Source organism: Scyliorhinus torazame, chromosome 30 (assembly GCF_047496885.1).
Source record: "Scyliorhinus torazame isolate Kashiwa2021f chromosome 30, sScyTor2.1, whole genome shotgun sequence".
NCBI lineage: Eukaryota > Metazoa > Chordata > Chondrichthyes > Carcharhiniformes > Scyliorhinidae > Scyliorhinus > Scyliorhinus torazame.
Genome location: NC_092736.1, coordinates 25,482,863 through 25,501,645, shown reverse-complemented (window position 1 = coordinate 25,501,645; position 18,783 = coordinate 25,482,863). Strand labels below are relative to the sequence as shown.

Below are 18,783 nucleotides of genomic sequence, written 5' to 3'. Positions count from 1 at the left end.
AGGAGATTGAGGAAGGGACGTGGGCAGATGCCCTAGGGAGGGTGAACTCTTCCTCTTCGTGCACGAGGCTCAGCCTCATACAGTTTAAGGTGCTGCACAGGGCACACATGACCGGGACAAGGATGAGCTGGTTCTTTGGGGGGTGAGGACAGGTGTGTTAGGTGCTCAGGGAGCCCAGCAAATCACACCCATATGTTCTGGGCATGCCCAGCGCTGGAGGAATTTTGGAAGGGCGTAGCGAGGACGGTGTCGTGGGTGGTAGGATCCAGGGTCAAACCGGGCTGGAGGCTCGCAATATTTGGGGTGGCAGAGGAGCCGGGAGTGCAGGAGGCGAAAGAGGCCGGTATTTTGGCCTTTGCGTCCCTGGTAGCCTGGCGAAGGATTCTTCTTCAATGGAAGGATGCGAGGCCCCCAAGCGTGGAATCCTGGATCAACGATATGGCAGGGTTTATTAAGTTGGAGAGGGTGAAATTCGCCTTGAGAGGGTCGGTACAAGGATTCTTTAGGTGTTGGCAACCGTTCTTAGACTTCATGGCAGAACAGTAGACATTGGTCAATGGCAGCAGCAACTCGGGGGGGGGGGGGGGGTGGGGTTTACTTTATTTTTATTTTCGTTTTTGTTATTTACACTGGAGGGTCTGAGGGGGTGTATATACCTGTTGTGTTAAGTCGGGGTGTTAATGTTAATTTATTATTTATGTACAGGGAGGGGGGTATGGAGTGTTCCTTTTCTAGACTGTGTTTTGTACTTAACCCTGTTGGGTTCCTTTTTCATTTTGTTATTGATATTTTATGAAAACCTTAATAAAAATTATTAAAAATTAAAAAAAAAGCCCCTGAAAGAGCACCCTACCTAAGCCCACACCTCCAATTTATTTATTTAAAAAAAATGTTTTTCCTTTAAAAAGCAGTTAGACTGTAACATGGGCAGGGAGGGTATGGAGGGATATGGGCCAAGTGCGGGCAAGTGGGACTAGCTCAGTGATAGAAACTGGGCGGCATGGACCAGCTGGGCCGAAGGGCCTGTTTCCATGCTGTAAACATCTATGACTCTATGACCCTATCCCCGAATCCAGCAACCCACCTATCGATTTCACAGATACTCGCATGGTAAAAAATGTCATACAGTAATTATTTCAGGTTGCGTTAATAAAGTCGCCAAACGCTGACTTGGTGAGATGTAAAACCTCGGCCATGTATATCCTCTCAGTGAATTTAAAAGATACCTCAACACTGTTTAAAGAATAGCAGGACGCTCTCCTGCTGATCGGCCAATATTTATTCCTCAACAGATATCCTTCAAGGTGGGGCGGCACAGTGGTTAGCACCACTGCCTCACAGCTCCAGGGACCAGAGTTCAATTCCGGCCTTGGGTGTCTGTCTGCGGAGTTTGCACTTTCTCCCCGTGTCTGGGTGGGTTTCCTCCCACAGCCCAAAGATGTGCGGGTTAGGGGGGTTACGGGGATAGGGCGGGGATGTGGGTCTCGGAGGGTCTTTGTGCAGACCCAGTGGTCCAAATGGCCTCCCTCTGCACTTTCAGAATTCGATGGATTCGAAGAAAACAGATAATCTGTTCATTTACCCTGTTACCTTTCACGGAGGTTAGTGTGCAAATTGCCTGCTGCATGTCCCTACGTTAGAGTGGTGACTACACTTCAAGGGTACGGCTGGACTGTATTTTGGGAAATCCTGAATTCAGGAAAGGCAATTTATAAAATGCAAGTTCCTTCCTTCAGATATCAGCACCCGTCCAAAGTATCACTGGCCAAAAAATTTAGGATCAAACCATTCTTCATTGTTCTGAAAACATGTTGTTTCAATTATTGAACCTATTTCATTTTCAAAAATTGGCATAGAATAAGTGTAGCGTTTCTCTTCAATGTAGGATAGCTGGTTGGCACCATTTCAAAATGCTGGTCTGGTAGTTACGTGAGTAGCAGATATATTTTTCTGATTATATTGCATTATAGATGATACAGATCCCCCAATGGTTCGTAAACAAATACAAAGCATTGCACCAAACAAGAGTTACCATAGCTTCACTCCACTCTCAAGAGTCAGTGATCTGCTGGATAATTTCCAGTCGAGACTGAGTTAGCTGTGCACGAGTTCCTTTAATTTCAAGCAACTCAAGACTACTATTTACATTACGAGGTGATACATCAAAAGTTCACTCCTGACTTGCAGAAAGGCCTTCCGGGAACAGCGTTAACAAATAGGAGTAGATGATACGGCCCATCAGGCAGGCTGCACTATTCAATAGGATCACAGCTGACTTTCAGCATCAACTTCCTTTTCCTGTCTATTACCCCCACCCCTTGATTTCCCGAATGACTAAACATTTGTCTAAGTCAGCCTTGATTATATTCAACAATGCAGCATCCATAACCCTCTTGGGCAGAGAATTCCAAATACTCACACCCTGTGTGACGAAATGTCACCTCATCTCAGTCCAATGGACGCCTTATTCTGAGACAAGGCTGCCGTGTTCTAGATTCCCCAGCCAGGAGAAACAAACGTTCTCTGTAGTGCTGTAGCTGCCCTGGGAACAGGTTAAACACAGACTGTTGCTGAACACATGTCCTATTCCTGACCATTACATTCTAAGATGTTGTTTATGTTGGTTAGTTGTGTTATTACAAAACTTTTGTTGCTGTTTCTAGGCTCTGACCCCCATGGGAGCTCCTTCATGAGTCAGGACATCATAGCTAGACCCCATTGTGCTCTCCCCAGTGGATCCCACCCAACCCCCTCTAAACAAGCGTATTGGCTGCATCATTCACAATTTCAGCATCTTATTTGACCCAGAGACTGGCTTCTGACACCATACACCCCCCACCACTAAAACCATCTATTTCCACTTCCTGCTCATTCCTCGTCTCAGTCGCTGCCTCAGTTCCACTGTTAATGAGACACTTATCCATACCTTTGTTAGCTCGGGACTTGACTATTCCAGCATTCCCCTAGTCCTCCTCCACCCCCCCCCCCCCCCCCCCCCCCCCCCCTATTGCCAGGCTACCAGTGCCCAGGTGCCACAGGGAGAGCCAGGATGCATCCCTGCCCTGTCCCCGACCACCTATGGCCTGGGGGAACCCAGAGGTGCCGTTATGCCTGGTCCATGTTTGTGCGAACCTGTACTAAACGGTGGCCAGCCCAGGCCTCACTGGGGAGGCCATTAGCTGCCGTGTGCCGGGAGAATCTGTCACATGCATATTTAGACCAGCCCAACTAGAGTGAGATCCAGATTGTGACGTCTCTCGAGACACCTTGAGCATTGCGAATCTCGGGTGAGGCCTCTAGTGAGATTAACCGGACTCGTCGTGACATCAAGTTGGGTGCAACGAGGCCGGTAAATCACGGCATCATGTTAATTGTATAAATAATGACACTGGTGCTGGGTTATAGAGTTAGGAGCTGTACTTTTGTAATTTCTACTTTGTAGATGAATCAAAAACTAAGACTGACTCTGGTCTTCTTCATTGGCTGTCAGATGTTTAACATGGTAGCGGAGAATGGTTGTTGCAAGGTGAAGATTGGAAATGAAGAATTGTTTTTTACCCTTCGTCGTCCAGTACTTTCCCGGAGCGGAGAAACTACGACACCTTCTTCGCAGCCTTCAACACGTCATCGATGAAGATGAACATCTTGCCAAGGTCATCCCCACACCCCCACTACTTGCCTTCAAACAACTGCGCAACCTCAAACAAACCACTGTTTGCAGCAAACTACCCAGCCTTCAGAACAGCGACCACGACTCCACACAACCCTGCCATGGCAATCTCTGCAAGACGTGCCAGATCATCGACATGGATACCACCATTACACGTGAGAACACCACCCACCAGGTACGCGGTACATACTCGTGCGACTCGGCCAACGTTGTCTACCTCATACGCTGCAGGAAAGGATGTCCCAAAGCGTGGTACATTGGCGAGACCATGCAGACGCTGCGACAACGAACGAATGGACATCGCGCGACAATCACCAGGCAGGAATGTTCCCTTCCAGTTGGGGAACACTTCAGCAGTCAAGGGCATTCAGCCTCTGATCTCCGGGTAAGCGTTCTCCAAGGCAGCCTTCAGGACGCGCGACAACGCAGAATCGCCAAGCAGAAACTTATAGCCAAGTTCCGCACACGAGTGCAGCCTCAACTGGGACCTGGGATTCATGTCGCATTACATTCATCCCCCACCATCTGGCCTGGGCTTGCAAAATCCTACCAACTGTCCTGGCTTGAGACAATTCACACCTCTTTAACCTGGGGTTACCCCTATGTCTGGATCTGTAAAGACTTAATTACCTGCTAATGCTCGCATTCTAAGCATTGTCTTGCATCTTTGAATTTGTCTATATATATGTTTCTGGAACATACCTCTTCATTCACCTGAGGAAGGAGCAGTGCTCCGAAAGCTAGTGTTTGAAATAAACCTGTTGGACTTTAACCTGGTGTTGTAAGACTTCTTAACTTGGTTTTTAAAGACAGCAAGCGAAATTCTCCATTTGGGAGACTGTGTTAACAGTGGGACTGAATTGCGTGCATTTCGCATTCCCGTTGGGGGCGCTATTTGTGGAGCAATTCAGGACATGCTAATGGGACAGCACTCTGCCCACGTGAATCTAGTGCAATTCTCATTCCCATCGGCGTCGGATTAGCTGGGGCTGGAATTATTGCTGGAGAGCTTGACAAGCTGGAACTGCTTATAAGCACTCCACTCCCCACACTCTCATTCCAGCCAAGATGATGGCTCAGAGAAAAGCAGCATCATGCTTCGCGGATGCGGAACGTGATACAATGTTGGATGCAGTGGAGGAGAGGTGGGACACCCTCTTCCTCAGAGTGGGCAGGAGGCTCCCACCCACAGTGGTCAACCAGGCCTGGGCAGAGGGGGCCGAGGCATTCAGTGCTGTGAGCCTCACCAGGTGGACTGGCACGTAGTGTTGGAGGAAGATGAACAACTTTCTTAGAGAAGCCCGGCAGAGCCACCACCTTTGTTCCCCGGCCAGCTATAGACCCCCCCCTCCCCCAGTTTAACTTACCTCCATGCATCTTACCGTGTACTTTGTGTCCCCTAGGAAAAGGCGGCTCACACAGAAGAGAGCGGGAGAAGACCGGAGGGGACGTCCCTCGGGGCTCTCACCCCTGCCGAGCCGAGGGTGTTGGAGGTGCAAGAGAGGATCATCTTTTGTCTTGCAGGATCACTCACAGTCCATGCCGGCCTATCTGGGACACCTCGCCCCCAGCCACAACCCCAGCATACCCTGGAGGACAGTCTGGGAAGACACCGACATCTCAGCACGGCTGTCACTGTTGAGTGAAGAGGCTCCTGGGCAACCTTATGGTGCGCACGTCACACATGCTGCAGCACATTGGATGGAGGTAGGGACTCCCGAGGGAGCGGACATTCAGAAGGCTGCCCAATTCCAGGAAATGGCTGCAGTCCGGATAGGTATCGCTCTTCTGGAAAGTATGAACCCATCTCTGGTGGAGATGCAGACGCAGAGCCAGGATTTATAGAAGGGGGTGTCAGAATCTTTCCAGCGCCTGGAGGAGTCCTACCGCCTTCAGTGATGGTGCTGACAATGCGTGGCACCCAGGCCAACAATTAGCAGGTGGTGTCCGCGGTGGAAGCCTTGGGTCAAAAATTTTACACGGTAAATTGCCCCTTAATTGGAAAAATAAAATTAATTGGGTACTCTTAAACTTTAAAAAAAAAAGAAAAAAAACCCTGATATTTCTATTCAGACTGTTAAATAAGTATTTAATGGCATAGAATCAGAGAAAAAAAAGGCAAACAGTCTTAAAGTTGTATAGGCATTTTGCTCACCCCTCTGGTCAAAGATTAAAAATCCTGCTAAATGATTTTTTACTCAACAGACATAGCAACAAGAGTTCCACTTTTCTACAGTAGTACACAGCAAGGACAATAGGGCAATTGTAGATACAGTAATGTGAAACGGATAGGGACTAAAACTAAGTTTCTGATTCATAGTGGAGGGGAACTTACTGATGACAGAGTTAGAGATGTGTGAAAACATGAAGATTGTGGTTATGACTACCACAGCTCTCATCCTTTTAGCAATGGACTCAGAAATAAATCACACGGTGTTGGATGAAATGCTGCATAAAATCTTAACAGATCAACTAAACTGCAAGTTGACAACTGCACTGGGACCGGGGAGTGGTGTTCATACAAAGAATTTGTTTCAGGTGATTGGCGGGTATACTCCCTATTAATTGGTCTATGCAAGGATTCCCAATTTATCTTCTGTGCTGGGCTACTGTCTCCCTGCCCCATAGGGGAATGCAATTAGTTCTGTTTTTGTTTTGAAACATTTGAATGGAATGTTTTCCAAACGGGCAGAATGGTTTTCATCAAGGCTGAGGTCTCGGAGAAAATTCCAACAGCTCCAAGGCATCTGTGATGATCTCACTCGAATCTAGTAACCTTTTTTGTTTTAATTCTTAAATTTCAGCTACTTACTGAAAGAATGAAACCACAAAATTCCACAGTTTAAGACTTTTATTTTACTATACAAGAGTGAAGTAAAAACACACACTAAATAACTACTTGGCTAACAACCTGTATGCTAAAACCCAGAATCGACACAAGTTAAACATGAATTAAGAGGCAAATTGCAGTTGATTACTAATTATAAATTATATGTTAAATTATACAACTGAGACAGTTCTTATGAGTTGGCTCGACATTCCACTCAGCAAACATGTCATCAATCTCTGTCAGAAAGTCCTTCAAATATTTCTTCCTTAAGAAGAATTTCAGCTCCTCTTCTAGGACGTAGCTTGACCCCCCCAGCTGACAGCCAAGCACAACCAACCCAAGATCCGACAGAATGGTCTTCACCAAAAATGGTACATATTTGTAGAACCTCCTCAAAGCTGCAGCAACTGTATGTTTGCCTATTGTCAGCTTTTGGATCTAGCCTCTGTCTTCGTCAGCCTGCCTGTACTGGACCACTGGGATCATTATCCGAGCGCCGGTGGCTCTGTCCCTTTCAGATGGTTTTAGCCAGTTTCAGTCTCCACAGCAGCATTTGGTTTCCAATCTCAGTTTTGATTTTAATTTCTTTAGAAACTGTCAGGATCAGTTTCTGCTCTGTTCCCCTTTTCAATTAGCATCTGTCTAAAAAAATACAAGCATTGAAACCACAGGTTCCATCATACATCGTGTCAGACAGTCTAAGGTAGTCTTTAATTCTCGGGATATGGTGTATTACAAGAGAGAGGGCCATAAGGAATGGAAATGTCCTGCACATGATGGCAATGCTTATCCAACATGGTAATCAAGCCATTAAGGTTCCTCATGGTTAATCGGGCTTGATGACAAATGCTCATAAGCGTGAGGACTTGAGAGGTGATGAGGCACCATGTAACTCACATACTCGTGTTTTACGATCACAGTTCTGAAGAACCGAATACAATAGATAGACTGCGGTGGTAGGCTGAGTGATCATGATGTATAAGACTGAACCATCACATCTAAATGTCAATTGCCTAAAATTGGTGCTGGAGACATGTTACGGAAGTGCCCAGTGTATGGAGCAATATGACTATTGTGGGAAATGCAGGAAAATCTACAGGCAAGTTTAAATATTAGTTAAATGCCCAAGATGACAGCCAACAAGTGAGGTCCATGAGCTGGCAGAATGGGTTAAAAGAATGAGAAGTAAGAAAACGCAATGTGATTTCTAATAGTGGGTCTGAGAGTGACTCTTGTGTTAGAACCAGAGGAGTCTCTGACCAGTTGAGAGTGATCTTACAGTAGTAATTCCAAAGACATCAAATTACAGGTAGAGGCCACAGCTAGATTACACAAATAAACGGGCTACAGAACAGTTTTGAGATAGAACTGGAGGCAAACGTTCTCCTGACCATGAGGTGGCTGCCAACAGACTACAGGATAAAGTGATCAGAGGGGTAAAACTAAAGGAATTTAATAGTCGGAGGGCATTTGGAGTTTCTTCTGAAGTATTGATAAAGGCCAGTCAACCTTGCTACATAAATGAATTTGTGTGGAAAAGATTCTTGCCGATGAGATTTATAAAGGCTTGTGCAAGGGTGTTGATGAGCAACCGGGCGATACAGATGTTGGTGTGGACTGTCCCACAGATAGAAAAGGTCCTTTTAGCTCTTTTGGCCACATATTTGTGGGTGTGTAGATCAATTGCCATGGTAAAATCGCACTCAACGTGCCTATTTTCAGAAAGAAGTGTTTCTGAAACTGCCTAAAGAGACAAATACTAAAGGGAAATTATGGAAACTAAACTAATGTGTCTATGTCCTGAATGATGCCTTGAAGGTGTGGAATTTTATGATGAGATCTGTTTTGCTCAAAGCTATGTTTAACTAAAAGCAGACCCACAATGTTTTATTGGTAATAAAAAGAGGAACTTCCAGGCATCTTTATGACACGTTGACGATCTCTGTTGGGATGGTATGGTGGAATTTGAGAAATGTTTCATGAATAAGATTAAAGTGGAATTTTAATGGAAGTCTCTTCAGGGTGTTTAATTAGTTTAGACATTAAGCAAAATAGGTCTGGAGTAACTGAATTAGCAATCCCATTTAGAGTGTGTTAATCCTATCCTGGTTAATTATGCTAGGTCATCACAGAAAGATGATGCCACATCTATAGGGACAGAGCAGCTGTGAAGCTTGACTCAGTTGAATTGCTCATGGACTCAGACAAGACCAGATGCTAGTTTGTATCGTAACTAGGTACGACAATGAAGCACCCTAAAGTCGAGGATGAAAACATCTAATATTAAATTTCCATCCTTGGATGACCCAATTAGCATGAAATAAGCTATATTTTGTGATGTGCCTCGTGCAAATCTTCCCGATGTGTATTCAAATGCCACTGCTTGCATGATATTTTCAGTGGGTGAAATTGAAAAACTTGTCTTTTAGCCCGGAAGCAAAGAACATAAAAAGGGTTGTTTGAAATATGTTAGCCTCAGAAACACTGGCTCCTGTGGACGCATCAGGCACAGGATTCTATTTGTCAAATACTTTAGGGGATATTTACACAAGAGGTGGACAGTGTAGCGCACAAAGACTCCATGAGACGAATAGAGTGAAGTCGATGAGGCTTTATTAAGCGTGTCTGTTCCCCCGCAGCTCGATAGTAAACTGGCCTGCGGGGGAAGACTCCGGCTTCTTATACTCCGCCTTCAGGGCGGAGCTTGAGGTCAACGGCCAACCAGGACCCGGGATCTGTCAGCCAATGACATTAGGGCTTCCAGTCCCACATGACCTCCAATACATACTACCACATTCACCCCTTGTCAAAAATGAACCCGGCGGGATGATGCTTCGTATGGTGGTAAGGGTTTACAGGGCTGGTCCTGGGAGGACAAAACATTCACATGGCAATACAGTATTGGACAATTTTGTCCTGTTGCAACTATTTACAGAGGGTATAGGAAGAAAAGCAAAATGTTCTTGTGAACAGTCCATATTTGTTTTACATTGACGCCACGAGTCGGTCGGGCAGTCTGGTCGTCCGTGTCGATCGCCTCAGCCCCGGCGGTGGTGGTGGTGCTTGTACCAGTGTTGTCGCCTCCAGGAGCCGTACGGTTTCAGCTTGGGCTTGATTCTTGGTCGGAGCTGAGGGGAGGGGGACCGATCCTCCTGGGAAGGGGGCGGTCGCGGGGTGCGGCGGTGGCAGGGAGGGGGGGGGGTTGGGTTGATGGTGTCGGGGGGGGGGGGTGTGTGTTGCCGGCGGGCGCCAGATCCCGCAGGGAGACCGTGCCCTGTCGGCCGTCGGGGTACTCCACGTAGGCGTACTGGGGGTTCGCGTGGAGGAGGTGAACCCTTTCGACCAACGGGTCCGCCTTATGTGCCCGCACATGCTTTCGGAGCAGGATGGGTCCTGGGGCCGCCAGCCAGGTCGGCAGCGACGTTCCAGAGGAGGACCTCCTAGGGAAGACAAGGAGACGTGTGTGGCGTTTGATTAGTGCTCGTACATAATAACGACCGGATGGAATGGAGAGCGTCCGGGAGGACCTCCTGCCACCGTGAAACTGGGAGGTCCCTGGACCGTAGGGCCAGTAGGACGGCCTTCCAGACTGTGCCGTTCTCCCTTTCTACTTGCCCGTTCCCCCGGGGGTTGTAGCTGGTCGTCCTGCTTGAGGCTATGCCCTTGCTGAGCAGGAACTGGAGCAGCTCGTCACTCATGAAAGAGGACCCCCTGTCGCTGTGGACGTATACGGGGTAACCGAACAGTGTGAAGATGCTGTTCAGGGCTCTAATGACTGTGGCCGCGGTCATGTCAGAACAGGGAATGGCAAAAGGGAAGCGGGAGTATTCGTCCACTACATTAAGAAAATATGCGTTGCGGTCGGTGGAGGGGAGGGGCCCTTTGAAATCGAGACTGAGGCGTCCAAAGGGGCGGGAAGCCTTAATCAGGTGCGCTCCATCTGGCCTGAAAAAATGCGGCTTGCATTCCGCGCAGATGTGGCAGTCCCTTGTGACTGTACGGACCTCCTCTAAAGAGTATGGGAGATTGCGGGACTTGATGAAGTGGTAAAACCGAGTGACCCCCGGGTGGCAGAGGTCCTCGTGGAGGGTTTGGAGGCGGTTAATTTGTGCGTTGGCACATGTGCCGCGGGATAGGGCATCGGACGGCTCGTTCAGCTTTCCGGGACGATACAAAATCTCATAGTTGAAGGTGGAGAGCTCGATCCTCCACCTTAAGATCTTGTCGTTTTTGATTTTGCCCCGCTGTGTATTATCGAACATGAAGGCTACCGACCGTTGGTCCGTGAGGAGAGTGAATCTCCTGCCGGCCAGGTAATGCCTCCAATGTCGCACAGCTTCCACTATGGCTTGGGCTTCCTTTTCTACTGAAGAGTGGCGGATTTCTGAGGCGTGGAGGGTCCGGGAGAAAAAGGCCACGGGTCTGCCCGCTTGGTTAAGGGTGGCCGCTAGAGCTACGTCGGAGGCGTCGCTCTCGACCTGGAAGGGGAGGGCCTCGTCGATGGCGCGCATCGTGGCCTTTGCGATATCCGCTTTGATGCGGCTGAAGGCCTGGCAAGCCTCTGTCGACAGAGGGAAGGTCGTGGTCTGTATTAGGGGGCGGGCCTTGTCTGCGTACTGGGGGACCCACTGGGCGTAGTATGAAAAGAACCCCAAGCAGCGTTTCAGGGCTTTTGGGCAGTGCGGGAGGGAAAATTCCATGAGTGCGCGCATACGTTCGGGGTCGGGGCCTATTATCCCATTGCGCACTACGTAGCCCAGAATGGCTAGCCGGTCGGTGCTAAAAACGCACTTGTCCTCGTTGTACGTGAGGTTCAAGGCTTTGGCGGTCTGGAGGAATTTTTGGAGGTTGGCGTCGTGGTCCTGCTGATCGTGGCCGCAGATGGTTACATTGTCGAGATACGGGAACGTGGCCCGCAACCCATGTTGATCAACCATTCGGTCCATCTCCCGTTGGAAGACCGAGACCCCGTTTGTGACGCCAAAAGGGACCCGTAGGAAATGGTATAATCGCCCGTCTGCCTCGAAGGCTGTGTACTTGCGGTCACTTGGGCGGATGGGGAGCTGATGGTAGGCGGACTTGAGGTCCACGGTGGAGAAGACTTTATATTGGGCAATCCGATTGACCATGTCGGATATGCGGGGGAGAGGGTACGCGTCTAGCTGTGTGTACCTGTTGATGGTCTGGCTATAGTCAATGACCATCCTTTGTTTCTCCCCTGTCTTCACTACTACCACCTGCGCTCTCCAGGGACTATTGCTGGCCTGGATTATGCCCTCCTTTAGTAGCCGCTGGACTTCGGACCGAATGAAGGTCCGGTCCTGGGCGCTGTACCGTCTGCTCCTAGTGGCGACGGGTTTGCAATCCGGGGTGAGGTTCGCAAACAAGGACGGGGGTTGCACCTTGAGGGTAGCGAGGCCGCAGATAGTGAGTGGGGGTATGGGGCCGCCGAATTTGAACGTAAGGCTCTGTAGATTGCATTGGAAATCTAATCCCAGCAAGGTGGGGGCACAGAGTTGGGGAAGGACGTTTAGTTTGTAGTTTTTGAACTCCCTCCCCTGCACCGTTAGGGTAACGATGCAGAATCCCTGGATCTGTACGGAGTGGGATCCTGCAGCTAGGCAAATCTTTTGTGCGCTGGGATAGGTGGTTAAGGAACAGCGTCTTACCGTGTCGGGGTGTATAAAGCTTTCCGTGCTCCCGGAGTCGACTAGGCATGGCGTCTCGTGGCCGTTTATTAGTACCGTTGTCGTCGTCGTCTGGAGTGTCCGGGGCCGAGCTTGATCGAGCGTAATCGAAGCGAGCCGTGGTTGTCGTAGTGGAGTGGGGTCCGTTGTTGCCGTCCAAGATGGCGTCGGGGATGAACAAAATGGCCGCCCCCATACATCGCACGTGGCTGGGGGGTCACAAGATGGCGGCGGGGGTGGACAAAATGGCCGCCCCCACGCGTCGTACAGGTCTGGGCGGTCCAAGATGGCGGCGCCACTCCTCCCCTCGTGGTGGCCGGGACCCAAAATGGCGGCGTCTGCGGGTCGCACATCGGCGCCCCTCCTCCCCTCGTGGTGGCCGGGACCCAAAATGGCAGCGTCTGCGGGTCGCACATGGTGTGCTGGGGGGGCTGGGGAGCGCTAGGACCGCGAGCGCTAGGACCGCGAGCGCCAGGACCGCGCGGAGCTCCCTCACCGGGGACAGCGGTGGTCGGGGCCCAAGTCGGCGCCGCCGGCGGGTCAGGCGTGGGGCCGTGAGCGCTAGGACCGCGCGGAGTTCCCTCACCGGGGACAGCGGTGGTCGGGGCCCAGGTCGGCGGCGCCGGCGGGTCAGGCGTGGGGCCGCGAGCGCTAGGACCGCGCGGAGCTCCCTCACCGGGGACAGCGGTGGTCGGGGCCCAAGTAGGTGGCGCCGGCGGGTCAGGCGTGGGGCGCGCGGTGGGGGTTGGGGTGGCGTTAGGGACGCGGAAAACTCCCTCCTCTCCGTGGAGAGTGTTGGCCGGGACCCAAAGCGGTAGCGCCGGCGGCGGGTCATACATGGGCTGCGGGGAGGGGGGTTGGGGGGCGTAGGCGGCGTGCAGGGCTCCCAGTTCTCCCGGGACCGCGGTGGTCGGGACCCAGAGCGGCTGCGCCTGCGGGTCGCACATGGCGTGCTGGGGGGGTTGGGGCGCGTAAACTGCTTGCAGGGCTCCCTGTGCTCCCGGGACGGCGGCGACCTCGCGGGACCGGCACACAACCGCATAATGGCCCTTTTTCCCGCAGCTTTTGCAGATTGCTGCGCGGGCCGGGCAGCGCTGCCGGGGGTGTTTCGCCTGGCCGCAGAAATAACAGCGGGCGCCCCCGGTGCGACTCGGCGTTTGGACCGCGCAAGCCTGTGGGGGGGGTAGGGGGTTTGCCGCGATGGGTATGTACGGGGCCCAATGGGTTGCCGCGCGGTCGGGGCCGTAGGCGCGGGTATTACGCGCGGCCACGTCTAGGGAGGCTGCTAGGGCCCGTGCCTCTGAGAGTCCTAGCGACTCTTTTTCTAGAAGTCTTTGGCGGATTTGGGAGGATTGCATACCTGCCACAAAAGCATCGCGCATTAACATGTCCGTGTGTTCGTTTGCGTTCACCGACGGGCAGCTGCAGGCTCGTCCCAAAATCAGCAGCGCGGCGTAGAACTCGTCCATCGATTCTCCGGGAGCTTGCCATCTCGTCGCGAGCTGGTAGCGAGCGTAGATTTGGTTAACTGGGCGAACGTAGAGACTTTTCAGTGCTGCGAACGCCGTCTGGAAATCGTCCGAGTCTTCGATGAGGGAGAAAATCTCCGTGCTCACCCTCGAGTGCAGGACCTGCAGTTTTTGGTCTTCTGAGACTCGGCCGGTGGTCGTTCTGAGGTATGCCTCGAAGCAAGTCTGCCAGTGCTTGAAGGCTGCTGCCGCGTTCACTGCGTGGGGGCTAATCCTCAGGCATTCCGGAATGATCCTGAGCTCCATAGTCCTTTTTTTTAGGCACGCTTAATAAATTGTAGCGCACAAAGACTCCATGAGACGAATAGAGTGAAGTCGACGAGGCTTTATTAAGCGTGTCTGTTCCCCCGCAGCTCGATAGTAAACTGGCCTGCGGGGGAAGACTCCGGCTTCTTATACTCCGCCTTCAGGGCGGAGCTTGAGGTCAACGGCCAACCAGGACCCGGGATCTGTCAGCCAATGACATTAGGGCTTCCAGTCCCACATGACCCCCAATACATACTACCACAGACAGTTTGCCCAATGTAAAGTCATTCCTTGTGGGATAAGGTCCGCTGTGCAAAAAAGTGTAAGCAAGTAAAAAATAGGATTGACTTTTCCAGCTGACCTCGAAACAAATGTTAGAAAAAAATACATCTTTAAGATCAACTGCCGTGGGCAGCACGGTAGCATTGTGGATAGCACAATTGCTTCACAGCTCCAGGGTCCCAGGTTCGATTCCAGCTTGGGTCACTGTCTGTGCGGAGTCTGCACATCCTCCCCGTGTGTGCGTGGGTTTCCTCCGGGTGCTCCGGTTTCCTCCCACAGTCCAAAGATGTGCAGGTTAGGTGGATTGGCCATGCTAAATTGCCCTTAGTGTCCAAAATTGCCCATAGTGTTGGGTTGGGTTGCTGGGTTATGGGGATAGGGTGGAGGTGTGGACCTTGGGTAGGTTGCTCTTTGCAAGAGCCGGTGCAGACTCGATGGGCCGAATGGCCCCCTTCTGCACTGTAAATTCTATGATAATCAAACGGGTTAATGTAAGTCACCTATTATCTGATTGCTTCACGAAAAGGAGTGCATATACTAAAGGATCATTGGGAATCCTAGATGAGGGATGTCGTACTTTGTAGAGAATACGGAAAATCATGGGTGGGATTTTCCCGCCAGCCCGCTGGGTGTTTTTCAGCGGCAGAGGCAGCCTGCCAGCGGGATCTACCTGACCTGCCGTTGTAAACAGGATTTTCCGTTGACAGCACCCCTTGTCACTGGCGTGGGACTGGAATTTCCCGTCGGTCTGAACGGCCGGTAAATCCCCCCTCATGTCTTCTTCGATTTGCTTTGAAATATTGTTTGTGATTATTGTTACATTTCATTTAAAAAAGAAAAAAGGGAATCTGTTATTTTTATAGATTAAGATTAAGTGCATATAGATGGGGGAATTGTGCACATAGAAGGAGACACTTATAGACACTGGTGATAGGTTGCAAAGTTGTGCAGATGTTGCTATAATATAAGCACTTGCTTCATGCTTCTCAAGCTCGAACAACTGAACATATATAAAGGCGCTAAATTCAGCTGTGTACTGTGCAATGGATTAACCAGTTTAAAAAGCACAGATTTAAGCACGAAACACTGCATCGCCAAACACACATCTGTCTTGTAAAATGAGTCAAATGTAAGGACTCACATTCTCCTTTTGCGAAACAATGCATTCCTTTTAAACCTCACAATTACACTCACCACACTAAGTATTTCTTTTTTCATTTTATAGGAATTTTACTACTATGGAGTCCATTATTAAAGATGAGATTGCGGAATACTTGGAAGTGCATGATAAACTAGGACTGAGTCAGCAAGACTTCATCAAGGGGAAGTCATTTCTGACAAATCTGTTAGAACCTTTTGAGGAGGTAACAAGGAAGTTAGACAAAGGAGAATCAATGGACGTGATTGTTGTGTTCCGTGATCTTGTCCAGCAATGAATCTACAGAACTGCTGGTGACTTAGCCAGAACCAGGATTTATTAATGTACACGTGGTACGGTAACGATCAGATACAGACTAAGTTATCATAGAGTTATATTAGACTCTCCTGGAACTACCCTTATGCACGACTGCCCTCATGTATGCCTTACAACCTTCTGCTGGCAGCCAGATGTCACCTGACATATCTGATACTACCTGCTGGTGAGGGGTCACACTGCTGAGTACATGGCCACCTGCTGGTGGGAGGTCACACGGCTGAGTACATGTAAAATTATCTACAGGCATATCACCACAATGATCTATTTGGATTTCCAAAAGGCCTTTGACAATGTGCCATATAGGAATCGGAGGCTGTTAAACAAGTTAAAAGCCCATGGTGTTAAGGGTAAGATCCTGGCCTGGATAGAGGATTGGCTGACTGGCAGAAGGCAGAGAGTGGGGCTAAAGGGATCTTTTTCAGGATGGCAGCCGCTGACTCATGGTGTGCCTCAGGGGTCAGTGTTGGAACGTCAACTTTTCACAATATCCATGAATGATGTGGAAGAATGAACTGAGGGCACTGTTGCTAAGTTTGCAGATGATACAATGCAGAGGGACAGGTAGTATTCAGGAAGCAGGGAGACTGCAGGAGGACTTGGACAGGCTGGGAGAGTGGGCAAAGAAGTGGCAGATGGAATATAATGCGGAAAAGTTATGCACTTTGGTAGGAAGAATGGATGCATAAACTATTTTCTAAATGGGAAAAGGCTTAGGAAATCAGAGGCCACAACTGCAGACTGAAGGGACAATCCTTTAAAACTGAGATGGGAGGAATTTCTTCAGCCAGAGGGTGGTGAATCTGTGGAACTCTTTGCCGCAAAGGGCTGCGAATGGCAAAATCACGGAGTGTCTTTAAGAAAAAGATAGCTAGGTTCTTGATTAATAAGGGGATCAGGGGTTATGGGGAGAAGGTAGGAGAATGGGGATGAGAAAAATATCAGCCAAGATTAAATGGTGGAGCAGACTCACTGGGTCAACGTGGCACTGCCAAGGTGCCCAGGTGGCATTGCCATCTGGCATGGGCACTGCCAGGGTGCCACTGCCAAGGTGTCAAGCTGGCATTTTGTGCACAAGCTTGATCAGGCCGGGTGTGTTGGGTGTGGGTGTTTGGGGGGGGGGGGTTGCAGAGACCCTCCTATAGTGAGTTTGGGCTGGGTGGGGGTTAGGCATTGATTCAGGGGCCTCGGACTCAGAGTCCTGAACATTTGTTTTGCTTTTACATTTTTGCCCAATTCATTTCTTATATTCCAGGACCGTGTCTTATTCCAGTCATTGATTCTTTGTTATCCCTCCCTATCCGAAAAACTGAATCTATTTCTATTTTTCTACTGTTCTCCTACTTTCACATCAGTTAGTTGTCTAACTTAATTTCCCAGAATTGGCTGTAACTTCTGTACCCCAAAGATGTGCTGGGGAATCTCTCTTGGAACTTTCCAAGTAAGGGTTTGCATGGCAATTGTCCAGAAGTGCTAACTTCCTCTGGGCAACTGCACTGCACTGGGAACTATCCAAAATCGCAATTTAAATCTGCCATTGTTACATAAATATTTACTCAGAAAAAGCTAGGAGAATCCAAACCTCTACGAACTTCTTTGTAACTATTGTAATCACGCAGACCAATCCTCCCATGGATCTGAACCCATACCCCTGACAGGACTCCCCCACACCGACTACCCTCACGCCCCCACTGTTTTCCCTACCACCTTGACCCTCCAAGGATTCCCTCTCCATGGGCTCACCCCCCCCCCCCCAAATCCCATCCACTCACCTTCTCCCTGGCTTGTTCATTTCTTTGGGCCCTTTAAACCTACTTGCTTTATGGCAGCGAGTGGAACCTTTTGTCTCCTTGAATCCACTGGAGCTGGACTGTGCTGGGGCCTGTGAGGACTCTTTCGATGCAGGCCCCAAGCCATCGCAGTCTTCAAGAGCAGGTAAGTGCACATTAAATTCATCTATTCATGCATGCCATCATTTTCTGATGTTCATCAGAGGTTATGGCCTATTATTGTGTTGCTCCTTATGTGTGAGCCATTGAAACCATACAGCACGCAAATATGACACAGATCAAGTTCTAGGCTTCTTCTCCAACCTGTGGGTTCTCATCTTCTCCCTGCAAATTATAGTCCTTGAAGAGAGGAGGGTGTAGCAAGGTACAAGATGGCTGTGAAATACTCCTATTTATAGAAATATCCTGTTTTTCCAGCGTCAAAGTTAGCTTGATACATCAACATAGTTCCAGGTATTTATTCAAGTTGATGTTGCCCCTACAGAGAAAAGATCAGAACGATGCTCCAATGCCACCTTTATTGGGCTTGTTGTCTGAACAAGTTGGCCATCACCCTGTGCGTCTACCAAAGTCCAGCTTTGTCTTCAGTGGACCATTTCTCACAAGAGACACTGGTCTGCTGAAACTCATAACAATTCAACTGTATGATTTGTTGCAGCCTCTATTTTAGGCTGCTCTGTAATACTACTCTAGGTCCTTCTTAAAAAATGTCTGCTTATTATTCAAGGCTCCAGCATCCAAGCTAGACGCCCACCATTCAGGTGATTCAGTACTCTACTGAAGAGGAAGATTTGAGGCCTATTTTTCTAGACATGACTGGAGCCATTGAGCAGCTCTGATCCTTTTCAAAGACTCTTTCTTTGGGTGCAATCAATCACCAATCATTCTGTTACCTTTGTTAAATGAATTCCGCTGTAACTTGCTGTCTTACAAATTTCATGCCACAAGACATTTGGAAGTGGCATGCTCTCCTTGTTACTGGGATGCACCAAGTGCTGGAGTTCTGATCCCTTGCCCTGTGAAGAGAGCACAGCAGAATGCAGTTGAGTATTGCTGTTCAGTCACGGCTGCTACACAAACATACAAGATTGAATTTCCCTGGGGGATATCTGAGAGAATGCCATGGAAATCTAGGAGACTGTCTTTAGTACCTTGATGACATGTTAACATGCCACGGGAGCATTATGCATGACCTGTTGCAGGTACGTAGTAGTCATGCACACACTTCAGTGGATCTGGAGGGTCGTGTGGCCAATAAACTTGACCTTTTGTGTT

The 18,783-nt window shown here is 49.5% G+C and overlaps 1 long non-coding RNA gene across 1 annotated transcript; it reads right to left on the bottom strand.

Annotated features, from left to right (window-relative positions):
- Window positions 1-6,506: 6,506 nt before the first annotated feature.
- Window positions 6,507-18,523, bottom strand: LOC140404284 (uncharacterized). The gene is made up of 2 exons (XR_011938486.1): window positions 18,402-18,523; window positions 6,507-7,142 (listed from the first exon to the last, which is right to left on the bottom strand). It is a non-coding gene; the product is annotated as an uncharacterized lncRNA (long non-coding RNA).
- Between the last annotated feature and the right edge of the window lie 260 nt (window positions 18,524-18,783).